This window comes from Cavia porcellus, unplaced genomic scaffold (assembly GCF_034190915.1).
Source record: "Cavia porcellus strain 051 isolate PalLab524CR breed Dunkin Hartley unplaced genomic scaffold, mCavPor4.1 scaffold_26, whole genome shotgun sequence".
Lineage (NCBI taxonomy): Eukaryota > Metazoa > Chordata > Mammalia > Rodentia > Caviidae > Cavia > Cavia porcellus.
The window spans coordinates 5,304,529-5,324,079 of NW_026947509.1; the positions used below are offsets into that span (position 1 = coordinate 5,304,529).

General features: G+C 46.3%; 1 long non-coding RNA gene across 2 annotated transcripts; it reads left to right on the plus strand.

Annotated features, from left to right (window-relative positions):
- Positions 1–925: 925 nt before the first annotated feature.
- On the plus strand, positions 926–19,079 carry LOC134473103 (uncharacterized). Of its 2 annotated transcripts, none has more exons than XR_010043215.1 (3): positions 926–1,147; positions 16,416–16,567; positions 17,254–19,079. It is a non-coding gene; the product is annotated as an uncharacterized LOC134473103 (long non-coding RNA). The 2 variants fall into 2 exon arrangements; XR_010043214.1 differs by having other exon boundaries at positions 17,993–19,079.
- Positions 19,080–19,551: the final 472 nt, after the last annotated feature.

Consider the following 19,551-nt stretch of genomic DNA (forward strand, 5'->3'; position numbering starts at 1 on the left):
TGAGCTGCGCCTGCTAGGAAGCCCGCTGGCCAGTGCTGCCCAGCTCCTCCTCTTGCAGCTTGCAGCAGTCAGGAGGAGAGCAGAGTGCTGTGGCCTGCACAGGTGGCTTGGCTCCAGCCCCTGCTCTGTTTACCCTACTGCAAGTGCTCAGTGACGGGGGACACAGGTGCCACTTCTCATCACTGTGCATGAGCTAATCCATCCGCTGCATGTTGCACGCTGCTGTCTCTGCTACCGAAGGGCCAGACCTCCCAGGAGGACGGGGCTTCTGTCACTGCCCCCTGTGGTACCCACCCTGCCCAGGGCCGCCAGTGCGGCTGGATGACCTGTGAGCCAGCCAGACAATGAAGAAACAGCACTGGCCATGCTTCTGCCACAGCCCGCCTCTCTTCCTGCACTCTCTGTGGCCAGCAGGCCTGGGTGGGAGCATACATCCTCCCCGCTTTGCTGTTCCAGGCTCTCAGTGCGAGGTGATCCCTGTGTCTCTCTGCACCTGGCTCTGGATGTTGAAGCCAAGGGCCAGGGCGGTCAGTGCCATCCCCACGCTGTGCCTGTGGCAGCTGCAGCATCACTGGTTGGTGTGTCACTCCAGGGCCAGCTGGCTGTGGGGCTGAGGGGAGCTGGGGCTGTGGAACCGACGGACCTGCCCCTCCAGCCCCTGGGCCTTTTCTCTGCCACCAGGGAAGGCGCAGCTACCACATGCAGGAAGGAAAACAGCTCACTGCTGCTGGTCAGTGTCCTTGCTTCTGTGGAGAGCCTTGTGCTCTGCCTGTACCAAGCACCTGAGTCGGCCTTCAGATCTGGGTGCCCCAAGGCCTCCTGCACACTGAGGCAGGGCTTTCAGAAGGCACCTGGGTCATGGGGCTCACAGCTGCTTGCTATTGGGAGGGGTCACCAGGTGCAGCCTGGAAGGGTGCTTCTCCCCTCCAGCCTTCTGCTCTCTGCTTCCTGTCCGCCTTGCAGTGAGCTGCTCTCCTCCTCCTGGTTCCTCTGTGGAACCAGCCGACCCTGGACTGAAACCGCTCCTCTTTCAAGTCGGGGTGTCAGGGATGGCACCCCAGCAACAGGATACACGACTACGGCCACACGCATATTCAGAGAATTAGAGAACAAGACTCTGGGAGCAAAAGGACAACACAAGCAGGAGGTGAGGACCGGCCCCCTACATATCCATTCTCTTTTCTTTCTTCTATGTCCAGCATCACTGGAAAATCTACATCTGCCCCTGTGCCGTGGCATCTGCGGGGCATGGACACCATGTCTCAGGCGGGCGGTGACCCTGTCCTGCTGGGCACCTCTGTCTGCTTCCTGCTGGCTTCTGTCGCTGTTTGCAGGCATGGGCTGCTGTGGCTCTGGCCAGGCTGCGGCGGGACTGCCGTGTCCCCGGGTGGGTGCCGTGGTCCAGCTGAGTCCCGTGTCTAAGCCGTCCACCAGGAGGGTTTTCAACCAAACGTCCAGATCCGGTGCTTTCTCCCCTTCCTCTCGCCATGCGTTTGCAAAGGTTTAGGTGAATCCACCAGTGAAACCTGCTGGGACTGGACACTGTTCGGGGAACCAGGAAAGCTGGATTTTTCAGAGGATTTATTTGTTTCACTCAAAGTCTCACTTTTAGGGGCATAAAAGTATTTTCTCCTTTCTCTGCTCATACATTTATTTTCACTTTTGCTTCCCTCTTCTTTTTATAGCTGACTGTTTTCAGCCTTGCTTTTGCACTGATTTTGTGTTGATGCAGTGTGCGGGCTACGGCTCCTCTCAGCTTCTGCGGGGCACCCCGTGGTCTGGGACGTGTCTTCATTGTCACCTTTCGCAGCAATTCTGTGGTGGTTCCCTCTCCTCAGGAGTAGGAGGCCTTTAAATCCTCACAGGAGAGGGCCTTCCCCCTTTGTCTGTGTTTTCTACTTTTAGTTTTGCACCGTGAGTAAAGTGGTGATGCTGCTTCTGTGTCTGTTGCATGGAAATCTTCGTTCCGTGTGACTCAGACACTGAGCACACCAGTGTTCGCCTCATGCTCAGCGGAGAAGGGCACAGGCTCTGAGACTGGGGCCTCATGCTGGGCCCACAAGGTCACCTTGTGCTGCTCAGATGCCCTCGGTTACCCTTGTCCACAGGGCGTCAGGCGAAGCATCCTGCTGTCCGCGTTGCTCTTTATTTCCCCTGCGTGGTTTTTCCGGTGCCACGTGGGCAGGTGTGGGGTTCTGGGCACCTGATGTTGGGGCTCCAACCTCCCCGCAGAAGGAGACTTTTACATTAGAAAATGCCCTTCTTTGCCTTGTTAAATGCTTCCTTTGGCTTGAAGTCTCCTTTGACATCAGGATTGTGACCTCTGCTTTTAAAAATCCTGTTTCATTTTTGATCATCCTTGTAGTCTTTTAGAATTGTATTTGGTGCGTGTGTGTGATGCTGTAGAGTTAGGATTTACTTTATATACCGAGTTTTACAAATTTCCACTGTCAGATAGTTTCCGCCTACTCCCTTTTATGGATGTGACTGATGTTCACTCTCAGTTATGCCTGCTGTATTCCTTTGTGGTTATTATGTAAATGCCTTCAAATGTACCATGCTTTTTCCTTCCTATTTGTTACATCTTCTCTGGTTTTCTTTTCAGTCAGGGTCTCCCTGTGTAGCAATGACATAAACCTCACTTCTATAGTCCAGGCTGGCCTTGAACTTGTGGAGATCCTCCTGTCTCAGCCTCCCGAGCGCTGGGGTTAGAGGCATCACATCGGCACATCTCTGATTTTTAGAACATTTTATTTTGGTGTTCTGGAAAGTTTCAGTTTTATTAACACATTTTACGTGATCCTGGTTACCTTTATTCTGACTTAGGTTTTAATATCAGTCAAGCCTGAATGGTGTCCTTTGGCCTCCTCTGACCTCCCGTGCAGCATTTATAGCCATTGCATTGGACTTTCTGTCCTGTCCTCTGCTGTGCTGTGGTTTGGGTGACAGGTGAGTGTTTCAAAGGCTGTGTCTTCAAGCCTTGGCCGCTGGTCAGTGGCTATTGGCAGGGACCTCTAAAAGGCGGGACCTGGTGGGAGGATGTGAGGTCACTGGTGTGACCTGGAAAGGGATATTGGAACCCTGGCCCTTCCTCTCTCGCTTTTGCCTCCCAGGCTCCTCCTTTGCAGTCTCTTGCCATGGCTCATGCTGCCTCCACAGGCCCAAAGCAACAGAGTCCAGTGACCCTAGACTGAAACCCCTGAAACCAGGAGCCCAATAAACCTTTCCTCCTTCGAAGTTGGCGGTCTCAGGCATTTTGTCACAGTGGCAGGAAGCTGACTCATGACCCTGGCTTCTCACTTGTGCTCTTCAACTGTGGCAGAATGTGCATCCCTCCTTTGTCCTGGCTCAGCCTGTCACCTGCTCCTGGCTGGCTCTGACCTCTGAAGCTGAACACATGAGATGGCTCTGCGAGTCCCGCAGGCCTCAGTCTGTTCCTGGCTGGGTGACATCTGTCCTTCCAGAGCTGTGGAAGGGCACTGGGGTCACTCCCAGACCTGGCAGTGGGTTTTCCCTGGCCTGGAGACTAAAGAAACAGCTGAGTGGGCTGTGAGGGCTGTTTCATGCTTCATTTATGCTTTTTAAGTTTTGTAAATCCGCTGTTCTGCTGCTATCTTGCTTTGTAGTTGCTTTTGAGAAGTTTGAGGCCAATCTCAGTTTTTGCCTTTGTAAGCTGTTTGTCTTTGCGCCTGGAGGTCCCTGAGGGCACCCACCTTGATCTGGGAGGTCTAATGAGGACATCTGCTGGGCAATGATTCCGGGCCAATCTTCCCTTGCGTCTATGAGGCTCTTTTAGTTTTTAGATTCAAGTCTTTTATTTGTGGAAATAGCTGTTGGATTTTTTTAAGTATTAGTTTCTTTCCTTTAATCTTTACTTAGTTATTTGATATTGGGTTTGAACCCAGGGTGGCCTCTGTAATGAGCTGTGCCTCCAGCTTTACTTACTTTTTATTTTGAGACAGGGTCTTGCTAAACTGCCTAGGCTGAGCTCAAATGTGAAATTCTCCTGTTTCAGCCTCCTAGAGTATGGGATTAAAGACATGCACCTGCACGTTCCACTTACTTTTTTATTAATATATATTGACTGCACCTTTCTTTAGCGGTGTGTGTCAGTCATATCCAACACCCCTTTATTGGTTCCCGATAGTCACTGTTAAACTCTCGGGTTGGCGTCCTGCAGCTTCCAGGAAGGAGACATTGGGCTTGTCCTCCAGGGTCTGGCTTGTTTTGTGTAGCGCACTGTCCTCCAGGTCTCTCCATTTCTGTGCAGAGGATGAGATTCCTTTCCTTTCATAGCTGTGTAATGCTCTGCTGTACATATTTACCGTATTTATCCATTTGTCTGCTGATGGTTACCTTGGTGGATTTCATATCCTAGCTATTGTGACTGGGTACATAAGATACATATGAAACTAAACACCAAGAAGCAAGCCATCCAGTTAAAAATGAGCCAGTGACCTGAATAGACACTTCTCAAAGGAAGAAATACTAACAGCCAATAAATGCATGAGAAATGCTCAGTGTCTTTCACTGCCAGGACGTGCAGTTCAAGGCTGCAGGGTGATGCGGTTTCACCCTCTTAAAAGTTTCTCTTGCAGAGAATCAGTAAATAGATGTCCAGCTTCTCTTGCGTACCTTTGTTTTCCGTTGTTTTTCTCTCGACCCCTATTTCATCCTCTTGGTTGTTTCACACCGCTCTTCAATGCTTTTATAAAGTGTTCCTTTAAGGTGCTCTCTCCCGATACTGTGTGATTTCATCTTGCTTTCTGATACGATTTTGATTTTTCTTTTTTAGATACAGACATTCTAAACTATTGTGAATTCTTTAATTATTTCTGGTTTCATGCCTCTGTAGGGCTGGCGAAGCCCGAGTCAAAGGGGTCATCGCTGCTAGGGATGAGCAGTGATTTCCTCCAGTGATGATCTCTGCCTGCAGGCCCGGGACAAGCGGAGGAGAACTCAGGACCACAGCATGCGTGGGGGGCGCTGACAGCCTTTCCTGGGAGGAGCCGAGAGGAGATGCTTGGAGTCTGGGGGTCCTGTGGTATTTTAGTACGGACGTGGCTGTGGACAAGTAAACACACGAGTGTGTGCGGCGGTGCTTCACTAACAGAGACCGGCAGCAGCGTGGGCTTGGCCTGGGGACATTTGTTGTGTCCTGATTTAACAGAATGTAAACATAGTAGGTGATTGTAAATATATTTTTTTAAAATTTTATTTAAGGGGAAAAAGAAAAGAAAGCAGAGAAAGGGTACAGGTTATACAGAATTTCAGAAAAATAATAAACAGTAGGAAATCACTAGTTAATGGATTACATATTGTCATCTTAGAAATATTTGTTCAAGTTACAAAATTAAAGCTTATATAGTGGACATTCAAACAGTGAGACCAAACAGTTCTGTTCAATGATCCAACAAAACTCAGTAATATCATTGTCTATCTCATACACTTAAATATACATGCAGTTGTATCATTTAGAGCACTTTCTTTTCCTCTCTTTTGTACAATGACTATTACACATTTTGGGTTTTATTGCTCCTACAGTTCTTATTACTTTTTTTGGAAGAGAGTAAAACCAAATGTGACATAACAGAACAGAGTCGGTCAAATCAAAAGGGTGGACATAATAGATAATGTAAAAACATAATACAAGGTGATCAACAATGGTTACCATAATGCCTCCCGTTATCTCTAATAGAATTGCCTATATCATCAGTTATAATAAAATTGAACAAAACAGTAAAGAACGAAACCAACAAAACCAAAACATTGGAGACATTACAGGTCTTCAAAAGTAGATAATAGTCAACCAGAATGGGCGTTATAATGAATCCCACTATCTTCACAGCTGTTGCCTATACTTTCAAACCTGGTACTATCAAGCAAAACAGAATAGAGGAACATCAGTCAAAACAAGATGGTGAGAGCAATACAGGGCTTCAAATCAAGTTAATGATAAATCAAAGTGGGTTACTATAATATATCCTGCTATTTATTTTAATTTTTCCCTTAATTAAAAGGATAAAAATAAAAAAGTAATAAAATGGAGATTGAGATAAAAGAGGGCATAACAACAAAACAGCTCAGAAAAAAAAATAACCATTTATGCAAAATAGTGTTTTATCACAAGATAATCCCGACATAAAAGTAGATACCATATTGTCTCTTTCCTTGAAATCTTTGAGTATAACTTCGTATACTGTAGCATCAAATATATCAAAACAATGTAAAACCATTCAAGAGAATGACAGTATTACAGGGTATTTAGAATCAACTAACAGAAAATGAACAATGGTTTTTGTATAATCTTCTTGTCTATAAAAGTTTTTGTTTATAATATCACATATAATAAAATCCAATAAGATACAACATGCTAAGACCAATGGAGACAGAAGAGCAAAAGCTTGATGAGACTTCAAAACAAGATGATACTAAATCAGCATTACCTATTATGACGTCATTTTCTCCAAAATAGGTGTTCCTATCATCCAGTCTTTTCTGCCTCATTTCTGTTGAGCTCTTTTTCTGTCATTAGTTGTCAGTTTGTCTTCTTCACTTTGTTTTCTGCTCCATTCATTGTGGCCTCTCTGCCACTATTTCTGGATTCTTTGTATTTTTCTTTTTTAGAATATCCTGCAGTATTCTCTGTAGAGTGAATAGGTGGTTGCATATTCCCCTAGTTCCTCTTTATCCTGGAAGCACCTTGTTTTTCCATCAATTTCCAGGGATAGTTGTGCAGGATATTTCAATCTTGGCGGGAGGTTATTATCTTTCAAAGCTTGCATTATTTCCCCCCACGCTCTTCGTGATTTGATGGTTTGTGCTGAGAAGTCTGCTGTAATTCTGATGGGTGTTCCCTTGTAAGTGATCTGTTTCTTGTCTCTGATGGCTTTTAATATTCTGTTCTTATATTGGATTTCTGGTATTTTGATTATTATATGCCTGGGTGTAGCTCTGTTTGGGTTGTAGGTGGCTGGGGTCCTAAATGCTTCATACATCTGAGTATCTTTACCTTTTGCTAAATTAGGAAAATTCTCCTGGATTATTTCTGTGAGTAGCTTTTGTAGTTCATTTGTTTGTGTCCCTACTTCTTCTTTTATGTTCTTAATTCTTAAGTTATAGATCCTCTTATCATCTTCTAGTCTTTGTATTTTTGCTGTTTGTTGCTTTGTTATTTTTAAGAAGTTTTTCATTTCATGCTCCCATATTACAAATCTGGCCTCCAGTTCAGATAATCTATCCTTAGTTTCTTTCAAGCTGTTATGCCAGTTTTCGATAGAGTTTTTAGTTTCCTGGTAATCTCTTTGAACCTGCTTCACGTATTCTATGTTTTCTCTATTTTCTCCATCAAACAATTCTCCCCTTTTTTTCTGTTCTTCCATTCCACCATCTGTTTTTTCTTGGGTGGTGCTTAGCATTTCTCTAACTATTCTGCTTATTTCTAGCTTCAGGTCATTAATAACTTCATTCCTAAACTCGTCTATGAGGCTCTGGAGATAGCGCTTTATGTCTATTGGTGCGGTGTCTGCTATTGCCTGTTTCTCAGGATTGGGGGCTGAGGGGCCTTTCTTGTTGCTCCCTCTTCCCATATTCTTTGTTCCTTATATATGCAAGCATATATAGGAGGCCCAGCTTCCTTCCCTGTTGGCCACAGTCTGATTGAATTGCGCCGGCTAGGTGTTCCCGCCCACCGCAGCACACCAGGGAGTTACGGACCAGGCAGCCTATGCGGGACCCACCCCTCCAGGTCTCCTTTAGGTGCTGGGACCTGGGCTGTGCTAGCTTACTGGGTCTCAGCCAGCAGCATCATGTAGGCTAGGCACTGCTCACCAGTCCCACTTGAGAGGGCAATATGTGACTGAAGTCACCACAGCGCCCTGTTCCAGCAAGTCTTCCCGGCCCCAGAATGTCCTCTGTTGGAGCCTCCTAGATCATGGAAGAGTCCCAGTTTCTCTGACTCACCGCAGGTTGATGCACGGCTCTCCACCCGTCCTGCTCTCAACTCCATTCACTGATTCCCTTCTCAGAGCTTTCGCACGTTTGTCTCCCTGCCGAGCCGATTCAGACGTAGCCACGGCGGCAGGAAACCCAAATCTCGGTTTCCAATGGCGCGGGCTCCAGCTTCCTTGCTGAGGCTTTATCTGTTCCTGTTATAGCACCAGGATTGCATTCCCAGTTGGTTTCTCTCAGCCCAGTTCGTTCTTTCGTCAGCAGGGCATATCTCCTCTCTTGCTTAGGATTCCTCACTCCGCACCATTCCTGGATTCTAAGCTGGGTCTTTCAGAGAGCCTCTGTAGCTGCTGCTATCTGTCCGCCATGTTCTCCCGGAAGTCCGATTGTAAATATTAATAGACAAAATTAATTAGTAAATGCTTGAAAAGATTATTCTAAAAGGTGATTGTCTAAAATGATTGTACCATGGATTTGTACTTGGCTCCATGAGACGATTTGATTCATTCTTGTGGTCCAGAGCAGCTGGAATGTTCCTGCCCTGTGCACTGGTGCAGTGGGATCAGGAGGGCAAACCAGGGCTAGCAAGACTGGAGCCCATGTCCGATGATGGCATAGACATCACGGAATATCCTAAGGCAGCTGGTGATGTGTCTTCATTTGTCAGATTAAGTACTTGACTTTTTTCATTGAAGAGGATAGTGGAATGTTGGGGACCATAAATCCACAATGGCTAAGGGATGATTACTAGTGTCACTGTCTGAGTTCCCATTATCTTACTAGGAGTGGGCTATCCCCTCCCACATAGTAAGAGTGAGACTAGAACCACTAAGTCTAAGACTAAAGCTAAAACCAGAGCCAAAACCAAAACCAAGCCCCAGCCTAAGATTCCGACTACTAAGACTAAAGATGCTCCAGGGCAGGGTTCTCGTTAGCTTAAAATCGCCATCACCCTCTGAGCCTTCCCATGGTCTCTGCCTCTGTCAGTCATTGCTGGGCTTGTGGCCTTGGACAACTGGTCACCTCAACCTCCACTGCTGCCATTTTGCCTCTTGGTCTTTCTTTCCTGCAGGAAAAGTCTGGCACCCCTGCAGGGGTCCCCAGTAATGAAGTTTTGCTTATGCTGTATATTTATAGTCTGTAAAGTTTTTGTAGTCATGTGGTTATCCAAGTGTTTCAACATATATTCCTGTGAGGGATGATCTTGGTGCTTTCTGTTGGATGAGGAGTTCTGGCTGCTTCTGCTCTCAGGCCTACTCGGAACCCTCCTCTGGGCTCTTTGACCCTGTGCAGGTGAGAAGGATGCACCATCTCGGACACCCAGAGTGGGGCCTCCGAGGCCACACACATCTTCATGCTGCTCCTGCTGCAGGGGTGATGGCTGGATGCAGAGCAGCCCTGTGGGAGCTGAAGGGGAGGTCGATGATGGCGCTGATGCTGCTGACTGCAGGGAAGAGTGACTAGGCTTCCTGGTGGCCCGGAGGGGACACAGGGAGGAGATGATGGGGCTGGACAATGTGCTTCAGCTGCCGAGGGCCTTGAACTTCTTTCTGAGTCCTCTGAGTTGCTCTTAGAAGTCCTGTTTGCCTCAGGACTGGCATTGCTTCCCAGGTTGCAATCCTGGTTGGCCCTGACACAGCAGGAAAATTTGCTGACTGTCACTAGGGAGTCACTGTTGTGCTTCCAGCAGTGACTGTGTTGTGCCTGCACTCTCCTCTCCAGTCTGCTCAGGCGCAACTGAATCCAAAGGCAGGTAGGGTGGATTGGGGGGGGGGGGAGCAATGCAACGCTTTCCCTAGCTACGTTCAGTTTGCAAAGATGCATCATCTCTGTTTGTGCGCCAAGGCATCCAGCTACTGGCAGATGATTTGCAGACTAATTTTGTCCAGAAATCACCTTTGGACAGCAGATCAATATCAGTAAATATGTTTGCTCTGGTGAGGAGGAAAAAAACCACACACACACAGCTTGCTGGGCAGAGGGAGCTGGAGTTGCTGCCCCCCCACTTACATTACTGCAACATTTTCTCTAAGTCAAAAGGTTGCGTGGGGCTACTCTAGGGAGCTGACAAGCCAAGTCCGTGTTCCTGGCTGGAGCTGGCCTCTGAGTGTCCTCCAAACGGCTGCTTCCTCTCCCTCCACTTAAGCTCATGTCGGATGACGTTGTAGCTTCCAGTGCATCTCAATTTCCTCAATTTTCTCCCATTTACACTGTACCTTTCTTGTCTTGGATGAAGGAACCTAAATGCAGGCGAAAAAGACTGCAGGACGGGCAGCGTCAATGACATGAAATGATCTTGGAAGCCTCACAAATTTAAACAAATACTAAATATGTATCTTTAAGCAATTAGCTTTGGTAGTAGGAGAGGAGTGTGATGGAAATTTCAGCCCTTAAGAATCATCCTTCCTGGCAAAGTTTCAACCCAAGCTGTGACGGACGAGACAGAGTGGTGGAACTTTTCACTGACCTTAAGTAAAAGTGAAAGTGAGTGAAGCTTTCTCTGCCAGCTCTTCATGGGTGAAAAATGCTGCTGGCCTGTTCAGACCGTGGGTGGGTTTGCAGTTCAGGCACCAGTGCACCCCACGAAAGACAAGCTCACGAGATGCTGCTCTTCCTTCTTTTCCACCTTCGCGTCAGAGGGCTTGGCTTGTGGGGAGAGAAGCACGTTTTGTCTTGGTCCATGTCTGGAGGCTCTTATTCGTCAGTCGTCACTGTGATCTGCAGGTCTGCTGGGAGGCTCTGTCTTCCCGATTACCCCTGCAGAGCCCTGCCATGCTAGTGTTTGTACCATTTGATTTGCCTGCTCCTGCTTTCTTCCCTGGTGTCACCCATCCCGCTGGCACCTTCTTGTGTACCTCTGTGTAACAGGGGTACAGTGTTTGAGTCCCTTCCCAGGCTTCCATGGACTTAGAGCCACTGTGGTGGCTTTGCGAGATGGATGCCACCTTCCCAATTGGACCAGTGGGAGCTGCCCACCACCACAAGCGCGGCTTTATTTATAAGCAAACTCTCTGCATCTCACGCTCTCACTCAGCCCTGGCTGTGGGCTCAGGGGGCAAGAAATAAATACAGATTCCCAGTCCCTGATATCCTGTTATAGCAACACAACACTGACAGAGCCCCACAGGGACCAGCAGAGCGTCATGGCACCCAGAGCTGACACCATCTAGCTTCAGACCTGTGCTGTTCGCGCCAACCCTGGAGCATCTCTCAGAGTGCAGAGACAGCAGCGGTCCCTAAACTGTCATAGTGTGTGACTTCGGAGCCCCGAAGGCCGGCGAGGTTCAAACCCAGAAGGGGTTGAGGACGAGCAGTGACTGTAGAAACGAGAGGAAATGGAACCAGCAACAAAACGAGATGGACCTCAGAGTCCTGCCCTTGCAGCCACGTTGAGATCTGCAACCTGGAGGCACCTGTCCACGTGCCCAGTCTGACACCCCAAGAGAGTAGGGGGGGTGGTCACTGCTGCTTGGTCACAGTGAGTTTTGGTCAGCATGGTAGCTCCTCCCTCTCTTGCTCATGGCCTCGCCTGTGTCCAGAGGTCCAGTTGGCATCTGTCAGTGCTGGAGCCTAATCCTGCCCTGTGTTTCCCCTGAGGGCGACTGCCCAAGGCTGAGTGGACAAGGACAGCCAGGCACGTCCTGTCTCCCAGGGCACCCGAACCAGGCTCCCCCACTTGCCCTGGGGGAGCTTCCTGTGGAGGACATGGTTCCCCTCAGACCCTGTCCTTGTTAACAGCTCATCAGAGCTGCCAGGCAGCCACAAATGACTGCTCTCCTGGCCTCCTGGCCAGCCGACTCCATCTATTAACAAATTAATGGCAGTTCACGAGGCAGTTGCCGCAGTGACAGGAACATTTAGCTGGAGTGAGATGCAGGGAGAAAGGTTGAAACGTGAGCAGAAAGAGAACGAATTCAAGATCTGGGTCTGGGCAGGTCAGGCCCTTCCATGGCTCTCAGGGACAAGGATGGTGGCCGGGCCAAGGAGCTGGACCAGTGCCGGGGAAGAGGTCAGGTGAGGGCAGACGTCAAAGGCAGCAGGGCAGGAGCAGGACAGCCTCGCACGGCTGTGCAGAGGCACGGGGTCAGGGTGTGAGTCACTCAAACATCAATGGATTTGTCGTTAAGGCTGCTTGGCATTGGTGGTCTGGGAGTGTGTGGCCGGAATGATAAAAAGTTAGGGTCATAGTTTTCCAAATGTCTTTCAAGGAGCTGTACTCCAGTGGGAAGTTAATTGGCATTAAGAGAAATGCTAAAAGTGATTTATTAATCAAGTAATTTCAGGAACTTCTGACAAAGTTAAGTAGTCAAGTACCTCTCAAGCCCTTAAGATATAAAATATATATGCAAACCAGTGTAGCCAAGAAATGTTTTGTTTTGTTTTGTTTTGAGACAGGGTCTCACTATATAGTTAAGATTGGCCTTGAACTCACCATGTAGCCCAGTTTGAGGCTGAACTCATGGCAAGCCTCCTGCCTCAGCCTCCTGAGTGCTGGAATTACGGATGTACACCACTATGCCTGGCCTCGTTGAGGTTTTGTATGAGATGCTAGTTTCCCCTAAGTTGTCTTATTAAAGATCTTGTATAAGATGCAGTGTTTCCCTAATTTATCTGAGCACATCTTTTTTGTTTTGTTTTGTTTTTTTGTTTTCCGGGACTAGAACTCACAACCTCGTGCTTGCCAGGCAGGCACAACATCATTTTTAACAGACTGCCTCACACCATTGGGGAACAAATTTTGGGAGTGTTGCTCTAATGTGTACAACACTGTCTTAGAAATCAGGCTAAATGGAGACACTGGCTTCTGATTTCTGGGTGTTTTAGATAGTGCAGAAAGGGTGAAAAAGTTCACAAAAATGGATGCCTCTCAACTTCAGAATTTATCTGTCACTTGGATCCAAAACTGGTACTGGAAGAAAATACTAAGTGTTTGAAAACAGAGGTTCAATAATCACCGTGCAGAAGAAAAGAGATTAAACTTTAAATTCAGACGGGATTCAACATGGCTTAGTACAGGAGTCATGTTGAAGTCACTCAGAGAAAATCAACTAAAAACACAGGTAATTGGAAGAAGGGGGGGGGCACACCCCTGGTGCCAAAATCAATCTGCAGTAAGAGGCTTGTAGAGCCAACAAACACAGACCTTCCCTGGCAGACAGAAACACCCAGATGTCACCTAGGATCTGGAGGAAGATTTATTTAACATCAGTGGGTACTGACAAGAATCAATCCTAATAAAAAATGCCAGGACTCAAAGGCACAGGGAGGTTTTTATGGAGTTTGCAAGCAAGCAGCAGAATGTTTGGTGGTTATTGATTGGTTCTTACATTGTGTATCACAGAGGCCAGCATCACAGTGACCAGTCATTTCTAAGAGACAGAAGTAACAGGGACTGTAACAGGAACTGCAGTAAACAAGGCTACCCTGGAACTAACAGACACTGAAGCATACTGGCTGGGGAGAGGGGCATTTTCTGCTACAAACATAGGGTTTAATAAATGGACATCTGGGCCACAGAGCCGCCGGTGGATCGCCCACCCTGGGTGGAGCAGGCTCGCCACACTGTAAGTTTAAAAAACAGTAGACTGAAATAGTGCAGGAACCTCAAGCCACACAGGATAGACTCAGATGTAAAGGCTCTTTCTCCAGACAGAAGATGCGGTAACTGGTGGTCAACTCGTGGCCTCCAGCTGAACTGAATCAGTGTGGTGCTGAATGTGAGACCCGCCTGAGGATTGTTGCCAGGCTGCAGAAGGAGAACCGGAAAGGAAGAAGCAGGGTTGTCTCTCCGTGGTGTGGGTGGTTCTTCTGTTGCCACAGGTTCTCCTGGAGAAGCTTGTCGAGCTTCTTTTCCGATGTGAACTTGGCTGTTCTCATCGGCAGAGGAGCTTGAAGAAAGACAGCCTCTTCAATAAACGGTGCTGGAAAAGCTGGCTTTCCACAAGCCAAAACTAGATCCATGTCTTCACCGCAAACTCAATTAAAGTAAAAACAATCAAAGATCCTGGGGTTAAAACAGAAACATAAAGTCTGCTGGAAGAGAGACTAGGTAGGACTCTTGAAGACACAGGTATAGACAAAGAGTTCATGAACAAAACCCTAACTGCATGGGAAATATTACAAAGAATTAACAACTGGGATCTCACCTGATTATAAAAAACTTTTGCATAGCAAAAGAAATCACCAATGGAATGAAAAGACAACCCACAGAGTGGAAAAAAATTGTACCCAATTGCTCCTCAGACAAGATAGTTTTATCTAGTACATATAACCCCCCCCCCCCAATTTAAATACCCAGTCCAAAAGTGGGGATCTGAGATGAATATATACTTCTCAGATGAAGAACACGGACAGCAAATACATATATGAAAAAATGTTCAACATCACTGATCAGTTGAGAAATACAAATTAAAATAACATTGAGATTATATCTCACTCCAGAAATGTTGACTATTATTAACAAATCAACCAGTAACAAATGCTAGCAGGACTCTGGGGAAATGGAACCCTTTTTCATTGTTGGGAGAGTGAGATTGGTATAGCCACTGTGGAAATATTGTGGAAATTCCTTAAAAGTCTAAAACTGGAGATTCAATTCAATCCCCAGAGGGTTAAAAATACCACACTGCACAATTGTGTGCCCCGCTGTTGATTTTGTATTGTTCTTGTTTGCCAGCCTGCTCACTAGAAGGGGCTGGGCTCCAGCTGTCCCCCCCACTGGCAGTGGCCTGTGCATGGCGCTGGTTTGCAGGCAGGGCCTGCTTCTTGGGGAATCCTTGTTCTCTCCCCCTGCAGTCCGTGAATGGTTGCTGACTCACTGGGAAGGCTTGGGTCTGGCTGCTCCTTGCTGGTGGCTTTGCCGGATTAATTTATATTTAGGGTGCAGTAAGGTAATTAGACACATGTGTGCATTGTACAACGACCAAATCAGGCAAGAACTTTTAGTCTTTGGAAATAATTCTCTGAACCTTATTTACATATGTTCATGTGACTTATAATTGAAATGTGTGGTGAATGTTTAAATACAAGAATTTTTATTTAATTAAAAAAAAAAAGACATTGCCGTGAAGCTTCCTCAGAATACTCTCTCTTGCTTGAAACACACTTATACCGCTGTCCCTGCCACTTTCGAAGCAGGTCTGCAGTCTTCTTTTGTGAGCATTTTTATGAGGTTTGATCAAATGTACAGTGAGGGCTGGGGATTTAGCTCAGCAGCATAAGCACAATGAATGTGGCACGGGTGCCATCCTAAGAAAAAGACGGCTCCTAAAATTTGACCGTGTGTCCTCATCCACTCCTTCACCAGGGCTGGCACTGGGTAACTTCTGGCTCTTTCCCAGAGTAAAAAAGACCATGAAAAGGAAATGATTTTAACTGACTCAGACATTTAGGCAGCCACAATCATGCAACTAGAAAGACATTCAAGAAAGGGACTCCAGAGCTGCTTCAGAAGGTAGCAAGGATGAGGGGAAAGTGTTCCAAGTCAGGGGTAGGATTTTGAGGGAGATCAATAGCAATGAGCCTTTTATTGTAATCCAAAAAATATTAAATATTCATTGTATTTCTAGGTTACATCTCGTGTACGTGTGTGTTCATATCATAGAAAGGAAAATGTAAGTGAAATCAATTATTAATGTGCCTATAAAGCATTCTCCCAAGGAGAGTCTGATTCTCTGTGCTGATTCTTAGGTCTTCTGTTCCCACTCCTGCTCCCTATTTTTCCTAGAGCTCTGTGTGAAAATACTCTTTGCTGCATCTCTTGGATTTTTCTCAGGGCTCCTGATGCTCTTTCTAGTTTCTGACACAGGCATTTTCTACAGGTCACCAACAAAGCACAGCCAGGAATCACTTTTCTCGTACCCTCAGATGCTACATGGACTGACTGAAGGGCCCAGGGTTTTCAGGTGCTGGAATCCACACCTGGAGTTGCAGCTCAATTCCTGTGCAGAAGCTGCAGGTGATCATGGAGACCAGCTGGCCAGGAATGGATGTGAGACACGGTCCTTACTAGAGCCAAACAGAGGGTGTGGCACACACACCTCTCGCTTTTCTACTGTAAATTTTTACTGTAGAAGAATCATAACAAGCTGTGCATCTCTGCACCTTTCCCTGAGGGACACAGAAAGCAATCTAGGTGTTTGCCCACTTGGTACAATGAAAGGCAATGTGTGCTCATGTGCACAAAAGTGTCAAGTCAGGATTTACACATGTGTTAGGTTCTGAGGAACAATTTTTATGTATGTTTATCTGAGCATCCCAGAGGGTATAATGCACCCACACTAAGCTAGGATTTGTTTTAAAATTTTTTTCTTTTGATTTTTTGGTAGAAGAAGCCCAGGTTAGTACAATGCACATGAAAAACCAGATTGGCATGTTTTGGAGCAGGTTAAATGTGAATCATCAGATTACTCATGCATGGATGATGAAGATGATCCATTATAATGAAATACATGCTTTCATAACAGATGGTCGTGTGAGTGGATGATGATGGCAATGATGATGACTTTGACATTGTGAGCAAAAGTTCCTGTGACAGTGAAATGGAGCAAGAATCAACTGACAGACACAGGGAATGCAGACTTCTTTGACTCAGATGACGAAGAAAATAGCAATGTGGGTATGTATTGGATTAGTCAAAATGTTGCAAAATGGTCATGTAATCAAATGGAACAATCAAATGTTAGGACTATGTCCAAAAATTTAGTGAGGATCCTGGCAAGGGTAAAAGGTAATGCCACAATACCGTTCAATGGTAGAAATTATAATAGAAAAAATGATACAAGGTGTTGTGAGATACACAAAGGCTGAAAAGCAAGCAAAATGTTCTGTGTACACCAATATTCATACTTAAAAGTATATTTATTATGACATCTCACTAGCTGAACTGAAAGCATTCATAGGCCTACCACATTCATCAGGGATTTCTCATGGTAACTGCAGGAATGCAAAAGACTTATGAAAGAGCAATGAGTCACAATATGGCATAAAAATTTATGCCCTTGTAGATGTGAAGACTTACTGTGTTTTCAGTTTGGACATGTATCCTGGAGCTCAGCCACCGGGTCCTTATTCACATAGTAGTAAGCCAAGTGGTTCTGTAGACAGACCTGCTGCTCCCACCTCCCAAACTCATCAGCTGTGACTTTCAATCATTGGTTCCCCAGTTTCCAGCTGACGTTACATTTGCTAACAGAGCACAAGTTGACCAACACAGGAACTGTGTGCAGGAACAAAGCAGAAATTCCAAATGCAGTGCTGCAATTTGAAAACAGAGAATTGTATAGTACTGTTTTTGTATTTCAGGAAAATTTACATTGGTATTGTTTATGGCAAAGGAAATCACACTGGTACTACTGATGTCAGCATTTCACCATGGTGAAGATATTAATAGGGAAACCTTGACAAAATGGAAGCCTGAGACGGACACTTTGTACAACAAAACCAAACGCACAGGAGAAGTTGTTGATGAGTTATACAGCAACTGTGATGTCACTCAAAACACAAAGCATGGTTCAGTGGTTGTGTGTTACTCAATCCTAAAAATGTGTGGCATATAAAGTTTGACAGTTTACAGAGAAAATGACAAGTACAAAGTCCCACAGAGAAATTTTCTTAGAGGTTTCAGAGTGGAACTCATAAGAGATCATTTGCCGCAGAGAAAAACTACACAAAATATTGTGAAGCACACTGCTGAGCTGCCAGGTGGTCAGCATCCCTAAGACCTACTATGAAAAAAACCAAAAATATGTCAACTGTGCCCCACGAGAAAGGACAGAAAACCAAAATGCGTGTACTATCATTGAAGTGATACTTGTGTATGAAACACCTTTCATGTGTGAAGTCTGCCTTGGGTGTGGCAACTGAAGTAAAGATTATTATTGTTGTAGAGGTTGTTGGTAATTTCATTGCGGTTAACCTAGGCTTTTATTTCTGATGTTATCTGTTAGCAAATACATAACTAATGTGAAAATGTTGGTTTCTATCTAAGCAGTCATTACATATTTGATGTTTTATTTTATTGCTATCCTATTTTTCTGCTAAGTGTACACTAAACAACATAGTGGAAAGTTCCTGACAAAACAGGAAGAGCGTGACAAGATTGCCACATGGGAAAGGACAGTTGAGCACACGCACTGCCAGCGTAGCGAGACCTGTGCGTGAAACATGCAGCTGTCATGTGTGAAGCCTGCCACACATGTGAAGGTGTGAAGGTGACAGCGAGAGCAAAGGTATTTCTGTGCCAGCCTTTCCTTTGTGTCTGCGTTGCGGCTCGCTGGGCTTTTATTTCTAATGCTATCTCTTATGCTTTGTAAGCAAGAACACAGCTGATTGGAAAATGTTGACGTCCATTGTAGCACTCATTACACATTAGAATTTTATTTTATTTACATCTTATTTCCTTATTTAGGTACAATAATTGAGGTAAAATTTTTTTGGTGGAGTGCTGTTGGTATTTTCATTGTATTTCTTGTAGGAATGTAACTCTGTTGTTCTGTTTTACACCAAAAACCAGCCCACGCTGAAAATTTTGATCCTTTTTTATAAACTCAGTGAATATTAAAAATGCAATATTTTGTTTTGTGATTTTGTTTACTGTTAAGCACTCATTGTTTAATATAATAGAATTCATAAAATTCAAACTAATACTTCATCAACAGAACCCTTCTAATGAGTAAACACGACTGACACCCCGATGTCACGCTACGAGGTGGTGAGCAGTATGTTAGGCTAGCAGGGTTTTAAGAGCTGTGAAATGAACAGCCCTCACATGCGACCCGGGCCGCACGAGCAGATGCCTTCAGCGGGACCACTGGCTGCTGACTCACAGCCAGCTTTCTAAGGTGCTGTGAAGCCTTCGCGTCCGTCACAGGGTGGCCTAGTCGGGGGCAGCCCAGTGTCCCTCTCTATCCCCCTCCCAGGATGCCTGGGAGGGGAAGGGACAGCAGATTCTGTTGTCTTCCCGAGGCCTCTGCTCAGCTTCAGCCCACATCAGGAGGCTGGGAGGTAGAGACCACTCAGCTTGTCACTAGCCAGTGGCGGGGCGTGGCCTCGCTCCTGTGCATCTTGGCGGCTTGGTGGCCTGCTCTGGAGCTGGGCCTGTCTCCACCTGCAGGTTGAACGGGTGCTGTGTCTGACTCAGCTGTCGGAGGAGCAGGTGTTGCTACTGCGCAGCGCTGGTGTGAGACCTTACTGTCCTGACTCTTCTCCAGGCCCACCAAAAACAAACCCCCCTTCTCTCCCTGGCAGTTTCTCTGCTGCCTCTCAAATGTCACCAGGCTGTGGCGTGGGTTAAAGGCGTCTCCATGGTCTTGGGGAGCAGACTGGAGGAAAGTTGTGTTTTCTATGGGTCTTCAGCAGCTCTCCAGTCTCATTTCACGGGTGACGCCCTCCCTCTGTGATCACTGAGGCCAGGGAAGGCGGCCAGTAACCCAGCTTCTGAGTCTGGAACTGAGAGGGCCAAACTGCAACGAGACTCTCAGGCTTTCCAGAGTCACAGGGAAGAACCCCGTCCTGAGAGGAGCCTCAGAGGTCCAGAGCATAGAGCGTCGTCTGCAGGACTGATGGGGTTGTGCAGAGCCCTTCCCTTGCACAGCGAATGTC